The 12438-nt window shown below is 40.7% G+C and overlaps 1 protein-coding gene and 1 non-coding gene across 2 annotated transcripts in view; one reads left to right on the top strand and one right to left on the bottom strand.

Annotated features, from left to right (window-relative positions):
- The window catches only part of Tulp4 (TUB like protein 4), a 97469-nt gene that overhangs the window by 67301 nt on the left and 17730 nt on the right, over nucleotides 1-12438 (bottom strand). The window lies entirely within an intron of this gene.
- Nucleotides 9954-10084, top strand: LOC127205405 (small nucleolar RNA SNORA17). The gene has a single exon (XR_007832621.1). It is a non-coding gene; the product is annotated as a small nucleolar RNA SNORA17 (small nucleolar RNA).

Raw genomic sequence — 12438 nt, 5'->3', positions numbered from 1 at the left:
ACACTGTTCCCTATATTTATGGTTACTACTACCAGGGGAAAGGGGATTGCTTCATAAGCAACTCTAGCTTTAAGGTATTAAAAGTAAACAGCAAGTTTCTGAAATCACATGGCAATCAAAGTGATAAGCTATGCTGCCTGAGTCAACAGCAGGCTACAGCACCCCTCCACCAGTGTGGCGGCTCTCTCCGCCCACCCTCATGATGGAATACAAAGTGAGAATTGAGCCTAAAGGACAATTATCTTCTTTAAATTTTATAGTTCTTCCCACATTTTATTCCTGTAAAATCAACATAAATGACAAAATACCACCAACATTTGTGACCTACCACATTTGTAATTCACTCTAGAAAACATCAGCACTTCCGTTCTCATCAGCACTGCATCCAGGCACACCCATCTTACTGTTATTAATAGAATCTTCACCACTCCATTAACACAACAGTCTCTTCAACCCAAGTTCCCAAATAATGGATTATGCCAACCTGGAGGTTTGCCTCTACTCTCAGAATGAAGTAACTGTCTTTCCAAACAAAAGACAACAGCAGTGCTTCTCACACTTGTGCTGAGGCAGGTACACACCCTACAAGTCCAGCAAGGTCTGCCAATGTTCCCGCCTAGATGGAATCAATTTAGTCTTGAAAGATGAAATCTTTATCTTCAAAAAACTAAATCTAATTAAACAAACAAACAAGGAAGAAAGGAAGGAAGGAAAGGGGGAGAGGAAGGGAGGTCTAAATCATATTTCCAATTGCCAGAGCATAGTGGGGGCCTTGCTTTAAAAAAAAAAAAAAAAAAAAAAAAAAATCTGTTGAATGTTATCAACAACAGATCCTAAAACACCCATTTTTCAGTAGCTCATAGATGAATATTATGGTAAGTCCCTAGAAAAAGCCTGCATGATTGAGAAAAAAGGTAATTCCTTGAGTAAAGGCTAGCAGACACCCAAGTTTTCCATGACCTGTTTAGTCAAATGCCCCTTCTTTGAAAAGTATTGGTATCAGTAAGACAAAATTCCCATGTAGAGATGTAAAACCCATTCAACTGGAGTGGGTTTGCCACATCCTACACTTTTACTTGGAGTCTCTTGGGTTTCTTACTTATGGCTCCTGTAAGGAAGCAGGGCAGGAAGTGGAGAAATAAGACATCTAACCACCTATGTTTCCTGATAGAGCAAACACCTGCCTCAGAGGGTTGTGTGGACATTCAATGGCATAGAAAGTGTTTCTATTATCAGGAACACACTAGCATACAGCGATGTAAGCAAGCTCTGTTGCTGCAATTCAGGTGACTGTCATTACTAGACTCTGCTTTCAATCACATGGAAGAACTTTCTTTGATTTAACATTTATTTACAGTTCTGCTCCCACCTGCTTATACATTATCTGCTTTCAAGTTCTTTCTAACTCAACAGGGTCAAGTTGATCACATCAAGACCAATATAAAACACTATCAATAATTTCCATTATTACTGCAAAAAATCTAAATTCTGAGCCTGATTTCCTCGTCTTATGTATATTTATACCCAAATTTTTGTCACAATGTATGCCTTTTCATAATATGGAAGTAACTGAGCAACAAAAATAAGAATAAGTATTCCAAAGTCAACTTGCTGATAATAAAAGGAGAACACTGTAGAATGTTGTGTCTAAGGCAATAATGAGAGGGAAAGGTAAAATCATTACAGATGGGACCATAAGTTCCACAAGCAGTGGAAATATTTTTATTTTAAAGTTTAGATGATCTAGAATGTATAGACCATTTGTCACTGCAGAGCTCATTTTTATTAAGAACATTGTCTATGGCATGGACTCTGTTGCCTGCTTTCCATCATGTTGTCCTAACCAACCGGCTGCCTTGCTTGGCCTCCAGGGAAAGGATGAGCTCAGTCCTGATACAACTTGATGTGCTGGGGTTGGGGGAGGCTCCCCTTTTCTGAGGGCAAGGGGAGGGGGAGTAGAGGAAGAGGGTGGGAAGGTGGAACCGGGAAGAGAGGAGGGAGGGGGCTACTCTCAGCATGTAAAGTGACTATATAAATTTAAAAACTTTTAAAAGAACAACGGTTCCCTACTATTATTTTTAAATCTGTATTTACATTATGTGCATGTGTGTTTTGTATGTCTCTGCACCATGTGTGTGCCTTTCACTTATGTAGGTCAGGAGAGGGTATTAGATCCCCTGGGACCAGTGTTGTTTGCCCCATGCAGACACTGGGAATCAAACCCAGGTCCTCTGGGAAAGCAAGCAGTGTTCTAGTTGCCAGGCCATCTCTCCAGCCATGTTCTCTAGTCTTGAAGCTCTCCAGGTCTTTTCCAATTACTTCATACTCATCAAACTCTTAAAATCAAAATGGACTTTTATTTAAACCTAATCTTTAGGTTTAAAGGTTTCCTGTCAAGATGTCAGGAAATCAACAAGACATTTCTGCTGTTGTGTAACCCAATAGGTCCTGTAGTTCAATGCTAACAGTTTTAAATTACTCCCATCTCTACAGCATTACCATTGTTATTCCAACCTTTTTGCTTTAGAGGACCCAAGAAAGAAGCCAAATCTGCACAGACCACAATGCTGCTTTTGAGAACCTGTCAGTTCATACCTGTCCTGATACTGTTGAGGGTTTTGTTGTTCCTGTTGTTTTTCCAAGTTATCAGATGGCTTCCTTTTTTGTCTTAAAGATAGCAGAATGAATCTGTTTATTAATATCTTTTGAGATGAGGTCCTATTATGTAGCCTAAGTTGGCTTAAACTCACAATTCTCTTGTCACAGCCTACCAGGGACTTAGAATGACAGGTGTGTGCCACCATACACAACTTAAGATGAAAATAAACAGGAGATTCAAATCTATTCAAAGAAGAATGCACTCAACAGGCCTCTCTTCTGGACTTTTATCTAAGTATTTCTTGACAGTTTTATGGCAAAGGGACTTTTATTTTAAAGGACATGCTTTGCACAGTTAGTATGCCTGTGCCAGCTAAGGAACTAAACACCTTGCTATATGCTCTTGTAGCCTCAACTCTACTTTCTATTTTGGAATGTTGTTCACTGGTGCTTTTTAGGTACCAATACACTGTGCTGTACAGATCACGTGTCATTTCACCAGCTAATAACCCATTGTATCAACTGAAAGTTGTATTGCTTTTTTCGTTTGTTTGTTTTTTTGTTTGTTTTTCAGACAGGGTTTCTCTGTGTAGCCTTGGCTGTCCTGGAGTCACTTTGTAGACTAGGCTGTCCTCGAACTCAGAGATCCTCCTGCCTCAACCTCTCAGAGTGCTAGGATTTAAGGCGTGTGCCACCATGCCTGGCTGAAAACTGTATTTCTAAATATACAAATGTACAATGAAAAACTGCCATTTAGCCCCTACAGTGAAGAGTTCAGATGAGATCAGAAGCAGGATGAACATCAGTTATAGCTCAAGCCAGGTCCAAGCAGGGTCACCAGGACAGCAGTTGTCTCCATGCTCCACAATCTGTTGGCCTCCTCCCTGGCTCCTGGTTCTAACATACAGATGACTACTCCAAACTTCATGTTCTCTTCTTTCAAGTCCAATGGAAATGAACAAAGATTTCCCCCCTTGATAGGCTGTTCAGGGTTTCTCTGCACCTCACTGCTCTGGAAGAGCTGTTTGATGCCATTTCACTGGTTCCAGGAGCACAGAGCACCTAAGCCTAGGCTATCATCAGCTGTCTCAAACTGGACTCCACTCAGCAGGAGCCCCAGCTAGAGAGTGGGACTGGCACAGAGGGTGGGTGAATGCCTTAAACAACAGGTGTCACACCATGCTGCAGAGAAAATGGAGACTCAGGAGACTTTTAAATAAATTGCTGTCAGAACTATTCTGATTCCACTAACATCTTGTCACCACCACACAACTTACTCCCAACAAACCGGAGAGGGTACTATTGCTTAAACTATAGACCCGGGTTTTGAATCATTCTCTGGTAAGCATTTCAAGGATTTACTCCATATGCAACTCACAATAGTGTTCCTTTTTGATCAAAACAAACAGGAGAAAGAAGAACAGACTCTTAAACCAGAACAAACCTACTGTGGAATCAGGTAATTTTTGTGGTTTTTGTATTTATGGCTTGAATGCATGTATGTGGTACAATATCACAATGTGGAAAAAGATGCAGAGAAGAAAAGCTCCCTCCTGCTCTGTCTCCATGCCTCTTAATTCCCTCCAGAGACAACCAGTTACTAGTTTATTGCACATCCCCTTCTAGAGATATCTATACATACAGAAACATGAGTACAGATTTCCTAGAAACAATCAATGGCATCATCTATTCTATGCCTTGTTTTTTAAAACATACCAGCTTTTACCTTTGAGGAGCCTGAGAGAAAATGTTCAATGCAGGATGAGCAAACAAACCCTCCTGGTGAATGCCCTCAGTGTCAGGGTCCTGATCCTGCCTGCTGCACTCTATGCCAGGGATGACTCAAAGTTCCCAATGCGCAGTTGCCCTCCCTTCTAAAGTGACATTATCACAAGTAATTATAATAAGATAAAGGCCTGAGATTAAAACTGTGGCCGTTATGGAAAAATGTAATGGTATTGTAAAAACTAACAATATATATACAGGGAGACACCTCTAGCAGATTAGCACTGAGACCTAGAAGTGTGATAAAGATTCTCTGTACTACGTTGAATGCTAAATATTGCACAAATTAAAAACCTTAACACAGGATCCAGATAGATGGCTCTGCATTTTATAGTACTTACAGTTGCGCTGGTAGAAGACTTGAGCTCAGTTCCAAGCACCCACATGGCAGCTCACAAGAGCTTGTGACCCTGTCCCTCCCCCACTTTCAGGGAACTCTTTCTGGGCTTTTGTGGGTACAAGTATATACGTGGCAAACACACAAAGACACATAAAAAAATTTAAAAGATACAACATTATCTATTACAGTCAACACTCAATAAATTTAATTTCTAGACATCATTTTGATGCAGAAAAAAAAATCCTAAGAAATACAACCTTAACTTCACTGTGGCAGGAACAGATTAACCAACACTTGGTGTCCTGTCTATTGCCTGAAAACACAGCAAACACCCCTCCTAACTTAGCTGTTTTTAGGCTCAATAAATTATTTGTAACCTGTACACACAAGCTATAAGAAAAATTTGTGTGATTTTTTTCCATGTGACAAATTAGGCAATCAAAGGAATATTAATCCTGACTAGTATTAAGTAACCATGACAAGCTTCCTGGCTCCAATACAAAGGTGGAGTGAAATGCATACCAGCTTTTGTGTATAGATCAGATGCAGGTATGGAATATTCTAGGCACCAGAGACACTTGAGCAGTATACATACAATCATTAAAGACCTCAGTATTAACTGGCCAGCCCTGAACATCAATCAGCTCAGTCTGTCTGTTATGCTGTCGGTAACCACAACAGTATCAAGTGTCACTGAACAAGCTGGATGTGATCTGTGGGTGATCGCTCCAGGGACATACTTCCAGGGAGTCACAGAAGCAAGGAGTTGAGTTCACATCCTGGCAAATGCTGATGCCATTCAACTGAGTATTTTTAGATACAGGACAGTTATGCAACAGAGCTATTTCAATGATGCAATGGGTCCTTCTTGGTAGAAACCAATAAAAGTAATCTCAAACCAATTTCAATTTCAAAATTGACATATCTGAAAATTTTTGAGGCAAAATCAATAAAGCACCTAAAATGTTTATGTTATTGATAAGAAATAGTTTATACTACAAGAAAAAAGAGATGAGTCAAACAGACTTATCTACAAATAACTTATAAAATCAAGATGTAATTGGTATTAGACCCTCTTAAATGTGGCTATATGTTCCTTATTAAAAAGGAAATTATATTACACAGAGAAACCCTGCCTCAAAAAAAAAAAAAAAAAAAAAAAAGAGCAACAAAAATGGAAGTGATAAAGTAAACAGCTAGTTTTTAATCTATCAGGAGAAATGAAGACTTTAAGTACATACCTTTGTATGTAGTGCGGCCTTTTACTGAGAGAAAATGTGTATATACTAATTTTAAAATGATGGTAAGTGATTTGCATCCCTGAAAGAGAGATGCTGAAAGATTTGAACAACAAACTGTAATTTAGGGATTCACTGCCAATTCAATGAAATAGAACACAAACCCACTAATTTAAGGGGTGGGGGGGGGAACCCTTGGGGACGAAGAGATGGTTCAGCAGCCAAGAACATTGGTTGTTCTTCCAAAGGACCTGGTTCAAATCCCAGCAACCACATGATGGCTCACATCCCTCTATAACTCCAATCCCAGGGGATCCAGTGCCCTCTTCTGGCCCCTTTGGGCACTGCATAAAGATGGTGCACAGACTAACATGCAAGCAAAACACCCATACATATAAAGTAAAAATAAAAAGAAATGAAGAGGAGGAGGAGGAGGAGGAGGAAGAGGAAGAGGAGGAGGAGGAGGAAAGAGAAAGCAAACAAGCAAGCAAGAAAGAGCTCATTGAGGGGCACTCTAGCACAGTAGATAAAATAGGCTAAGTTCCTGTCTAGGCAGTTACTGCTTACCTCTTTATTTGCAAAGGACAACACACTACTATCTCTTAACACTAAAACATGCACTACTCACACTTTTTAAAATATTTCTAAACTATATAGCTAAACACCACTCTAGTCAAATAATCAGTGAACCTAGTATACCATTAATGACGACAACTGCTTCCGACACCACTTGCTGAAGAGACAATCTTGCCTAGCAGCTCCAACTTAGCTCCAGCTCATAATGACTAGGGGAGAGACAAATGTAACTAGATGGTAACAAGGCCTGATTTCATCACAGGATTTCAGCGCTGGGCTGGTAAGGTGGCTCAATGGGTGCATGCACTTGCCTTCAATCCTAATTACCCAAGTTTGATCCCAATGACTAAACAATTTCTCTCTCTCCTCTCTCCTATCTCTCTCCCTCACTCCCTCTCTCTGTCCTTCCCTCTCCCTCTCTTTGGTTTTTTGAAACAGGGTCTCTCTCTATAGCCATGGCTGTCCTGGAACTCACTCTGTAGACCAGCTGTCCTGGAACTCAGAGATCCTCCCATGTGCTGGTATTAAGGGTGTGCACCACCACAACCTGGCTCCAAATGAAACACTAAATCTTGCAGGGAAGCTTATAAAAACCAGGAAATAAACAAGCAGATGTACTGGATCATTCCCTCTCCACTCATATATGCAATTAAGGGCTGGTGCAATTAAGACACCCTCAGACAAGTTGAACTGCCTGTACAGAGCAGACATTAGTAGAGCTAGCTGAAAGACGCCCAGACCAACAGAGTTACCAAGACAAACAAATAAAAACCACTCTGCAGTGTTGTACAGTGTACTCTAAGTGTCAGCTTTAGTGAGCTACCACCATGCTGGAGTGGACTTTGGTGATATGGTTTGTCTTTGTGTCATTTCTGCTTCTGTAAGCAACCCCAATTAAAATGCACTGCTTCTTCAAGCTGGACTTTGGCGGCATGCTAACTTTGGTCTATTGTCAGTTCCCTGTCTGAGGTGAATAGACTTTTGCTAAGAATAGTGTCCCACAACACACTCCTTGAGATAGACACTGCTCCTTCCTTAAGATGCTGCCAATTCAGAAGAAGGCGAGTTCAGGGTCTGTCCGTCCTAGAATTCTGTCTCAAGGCTCTGCATCCTTACAACCTACCAAGATGGACAGGCAGGCGCAGGAACACCCACTGCAAAGCTGAAGAAGCTGCACACAGTGGCTTCTGTTGGTCACAGGTACCATGTGCTGGGATGCAGCCTGAAGTGGCACTGTTTGTGGTTAATCTCATGCCACATTATTTTGGAGACAAAGGGAAGGGGTGCAGAAAGCTTCAGTTTATTTTTCAAACTCAAAGAATCCATTCTGGTCATTAACGCAGCTGGTCCTAACAATCTAGTCCCGCAAGGCCAGACCCAAAATGCAGAAGCCTGAAGAATCACTGCTAGTTCTAAAAAGGCAAAGGCCAAAGCTGAACGGCAAGTTCTATGCTAATCCACAGGAAGGCACATCAAATAATTAGAACAAAACATAAGCTTTTTGTGTGTGCAAGGCCTCCTCAGCTTAAGGGAAGAAAAGCCTGCATAATATTAGTATGTTTAACTTCCAAATTTGAAAGCATTAGTCAGTTCCATTGGAGAATGTAACCAGGAAGGAATGCAGGAATAACTATCAAAAGAAGATTCTTCTTTTAAAAAGAAAAAGTGTTTGGGGTCTCACCACCAAGTTCTAGCAATATACATGACCCTGTGTATTGGTCTCATTTCCTTCTGGGTCAAAAGGGAAGAGAGGGTGGCTGGCACAACACCCATATAAGGGAAAGAACTAAATCAGGGGAGACGTCCTGTGACATCTATTTTCTGATGTCACCTCTTTCTCTTTGGTCAACATCAAAGAATTTGTATTGAAGATCAGTGAGGAACATAGCTGGTGACTATTTGGGAACAAAGCCCCATAGCTCTCATCAACTGTATGCTTACCCTAAGTGTCTCACCCATAGCCAGCTGCTGGCCTTCTCATATCCCTAAACACAGAGTGTGGGCAGTACTTGTCTCTTGGTTGCCTGCGGGGGAGCACTACCAACCTAAAGTGTTATTCTTTCTGAAAGGAGTGTAATGACACCATCAAAATAAGCATTTTTCTCCGAGTTGTCTATTTCAGTCAGGCCTTTGCTTTAGCATTTTTTCCTGTGTTAGATGTTTTATTGCCCTACAAGTGTAGCTCCTGCCTTCCAATAACAGGTCTCTACATGGCCTTCTTATACCAGGGCACAGCAGACGTGTCATATACAACCAACTCATAGGAAACACCCACTTTTCTTACCTAACATTTTTATAAGAATCAACAAATTCCTTTATCTCTTGTTATTCACAGTGACCCTTAAAACAACCCACCAGTGAAGTTCTCTTTGTAAAACAGGTGCTAACTGCTCACAAGGCATAAGTCATGTGACTCAGTAAATATTAGAGAAATCACTGAGAACTACATCCTGACACTACACCCGTGACACACTTCCTCCAACAAGGCCACACCTCCTAACCCTTCGATTCCTTCTCAAACAGTGCCGCACCCCGGTGAATAAGCATTGAGCCTATAGAGCCTTCTTATTCAAACCATCACAGCCACTATCCAAATGCCTTTAGAATGAACTAAACAAAACTGAAATATATTTACACACACACACACACACACACACGGAGGAAGAGAGGAAATCAAGGAAGGGAGAGAGACTAATACATTTCCCCTAAAAAATGCATTCACTAACCACCATTATGACCAAGGAGATCATATATACACTCCCAAGTGAAATTACAGAGCTTCAATATGCTATGCTGCCCACACAATTTTATTCACTTTTTAGGAGCAGGTAGATCCATGTCACTTAAAAGTTGTTTAACCACTGTATTAGTTCACCTTGAGTGCCATGAGTCTCAGGGGACCCAATACTATACCTGAGTATAGGGAATATGCCTACTTGAGTTCCATGACTCTCTAGAGACCTGGTCCTACATGGGGAATGCCTGCTCAGTCAGAAAATATACCAAGAGAAGAGCACACACCTGGTATGCATATGGGTGGAGTTTGTACCCCAAGTTTCCTCAGACCCAGAAAAAACTAGCTTTCTTTGGGTTATTGTACATAGCTACAAAAGGCCTGGTTAGGGTATAAACTGTACCACAGCAGGACAGTTACCATTTTCTCCATATCCCATAGAGAATTTAGCACTGTACATGTTGTGAGCTAGTTCAATTTTTGTGACACTGTCCAACCGCAGTGTATTACACCTTGTAGGGAGTTTGAGCCTTGTAGGCTGGAAGGTGACCTTGGTCCAGGGACCTTCATCACTGTGCTGCGGCAGAGCCTAGACCAGAGAAGGACTTGGTGGGATTGGGAGTCAGAGGTGAAGACAGTTTGGGAGTAGGAGGTGATCACTGAACACTGAACAGTAATGATGGCTGCCTCTAGAGGCATTACAGATGTGACTGTTGTGTCACTGTGTGTCAGTAGGTTGCAGAGAGAAGAGAGGTATATCTATGCTCAAGGGTTCTGACCTATGAACATCTAAATGATTAGTAGCCTTACACTCCCTGAAAAAAGGTACGGGCCTTTCCTTCCTGATTAAGCCAAGTCTATGGTGCCAGCTGACTGCTACAGCGCCACAGGAACTGATCCTTACGAAGATGGGGGCTGCCTCAAAAGGCTTCTGGCTCTAAGTTACCTGGCCCCTGCCCGTACCCCCACTTGTTTGGATTTTTTTTTCCTGAGGAGGAAGGAGAGTACTGAGAAGGGGTCTTATGTAAGCCAGGTTGGCCTAGAACTTTTCATAAGTTCAGGATCCTCCTGTTTCCACCTCCCAAGTCCTGGGATTACAAGTGGGCAAACACCATATACCCAGCCTTGGTCACATATTTAAAAATTAAAATGGCTTTTTTTTTCCTCCACAAAAGAAAATAAGTTAGCTGATCAATAAAAGACTAAAGTTCCCAGTAAATGTCCTCCAAGTTGAGAATGGATTTGCTTGTTAATGACTGGATTCTCCATCCTTCAGACATAAACAAGTAGATATGATATAAACTGAACTCAGCAGAGGCACTAAAATGGCTCAAGAGTATAGTGTTAAGTCACTGAATATTTTGAACTTACCTTTCAAGTTGCAGGCACAGGTCCCCAAGAACCAATTCTCAATTTACCTAATCCTTTCTGTACCCAACATACTCTATAGCAAACAACTTACTTAAGGAAGCCGCTGAAGACTGAGAATATTCACAATTCATTTAATTGAAAAGAAAGAAAATTATCAAATAATCTAAGCTTTCTGGGATTGTAACAAAGACACTAAAAGTAGGAATTAAAACACATTGTAATACAGAGCCTGAAAGTTGGCAAAGTCTTTAAACATCACCTCATTAAAAGATTAAGTATATTACAACTCAAAAAGTAGCTGACTGAAAGTCACCAGCCCAGTGCCTCTAAGAATTGCAACAAACCCCAAGTGTCTTCCTACTGGTTCCTGACCATTATGGGAGGGGAAATGTGGGGGACTGAGGACTCAGCATCAGCATGCTACTCCTTGACTGTTCTTTCTTTTACACTGTGCATCGTAAAAAGAAAGAGAAGGTGTGTGTCTCTGTGTAGCCTGGCTACCTTGGAGCTCTCTATGTAGACCAGGCTGGCTTCAAACTAAGAGATCTGTTTGTCTCTACCTCCCAAGTACTAGGATCAAAGGTGTGAGAAACCATGGCCAGTACATTATGCATCTTTTCAAGGAGCAAATGAGTGACTCAATATTATTTTCAATTACAGTTGCAGAGGATAAATCTCTCCCTACCTCTAGATAAGGGTTAACCCCATTAATAAGGGGTAAGGAAGTGTTTCTCATACAATTTCTAATAGCAAAAAGGTAATCTTCATTCTTTCACTGTCCCCTTAGTATGAATCAGGGAGGACAGGCTATGGTTTATAACACACAATATTTCATTTCAAATAATACTCTGCAATAAAATTGAACTCTTTGACACTGATGAGCCTTGGATTAGACTCTGCTCAAAACAGTGTACTCAAGAAGACACCATCTTAAACAAAGTGACCAACCTGTCAAGACTCTCAAAAGAAGTGACCTATAAATAAACCGACAAACCAAAGAGGTTTTTAAAAGACATATATTCACAATTATCTCACTAACTAAAATTCTAAAGACCTGAATGGTAATCGCTCTGTTCTTTAGTTCAGCTATGTATGGAACAGTTTTAAGACAGGTTGCCTGGCATGTCTGAGAGTGCTTAATTAGTACTTGCTGTACAGGAGCCATAGATACAAGATTCTAGTGAGTACAAAGTTTGTGTTAATCTGCTTACTAGCAGTACTCCTGAGTCCACTTATAAACTACAAGTTAACTGCATGGATTCTTCTATAACCTGCATTTTAAAAAGACTTAATCCCATCCACATACTAATCAGGCCCAATCCTACTTAGCTTTCAAGAGCAGATGAGATCATATACATTCAGGGTAATACGACCAAAGATTAAAACAGGGCTTTCCAACTCTGATTCAAAATCTGGCAATAAAGATTACCATATTTGACTATGTAAAAATAAAAATAATAATAAGCCTTTTTCATGGCAGATGCTCCAATAAGCAAAGTCAAAATTAAATAAAACACTGAAAGAAATACTTATTACATATACCAAAGATAAAGGACTAATGACCCTAATATACACAAACTAATTTTTTGGGGGGAGGGCAAGGTCGTATGTAGCCAGGATGGCCTCAAACTTCTATTTCTTCCTCTTCCTCCTGAGTGCTTATATTACAAGTGTGTCATAATACCTCACAATAAAGAACTTATAAAAGTTTAAAGGTCTGAGATATTGTTCAGTGGTTAGCATGCACAGGGCTCTAGTTCAATCCCTGGCACCAAAGTTAGTGAATTAGCTAAAAT

The sequence above is a fragment of the Acomys russatus genome, chromosome 21, assembly GCF_903995435.1.
Source record: "Acomys russatus chromosome 21, mAcoRus1.1, whole genome shotgun sequence".
In the NCBI taxonomy this organism is placed as follows: Eukaryota; Metazoa; Chordata; class Mammalia; order Rodentia; family Muridae; genus Acomys; species Acomys russatus.
The sequence above is the reverse complement of the archived record's forward strand: the minus strand, read 5'-3'. Positions and strand labels throughout refer to the sequence as shown.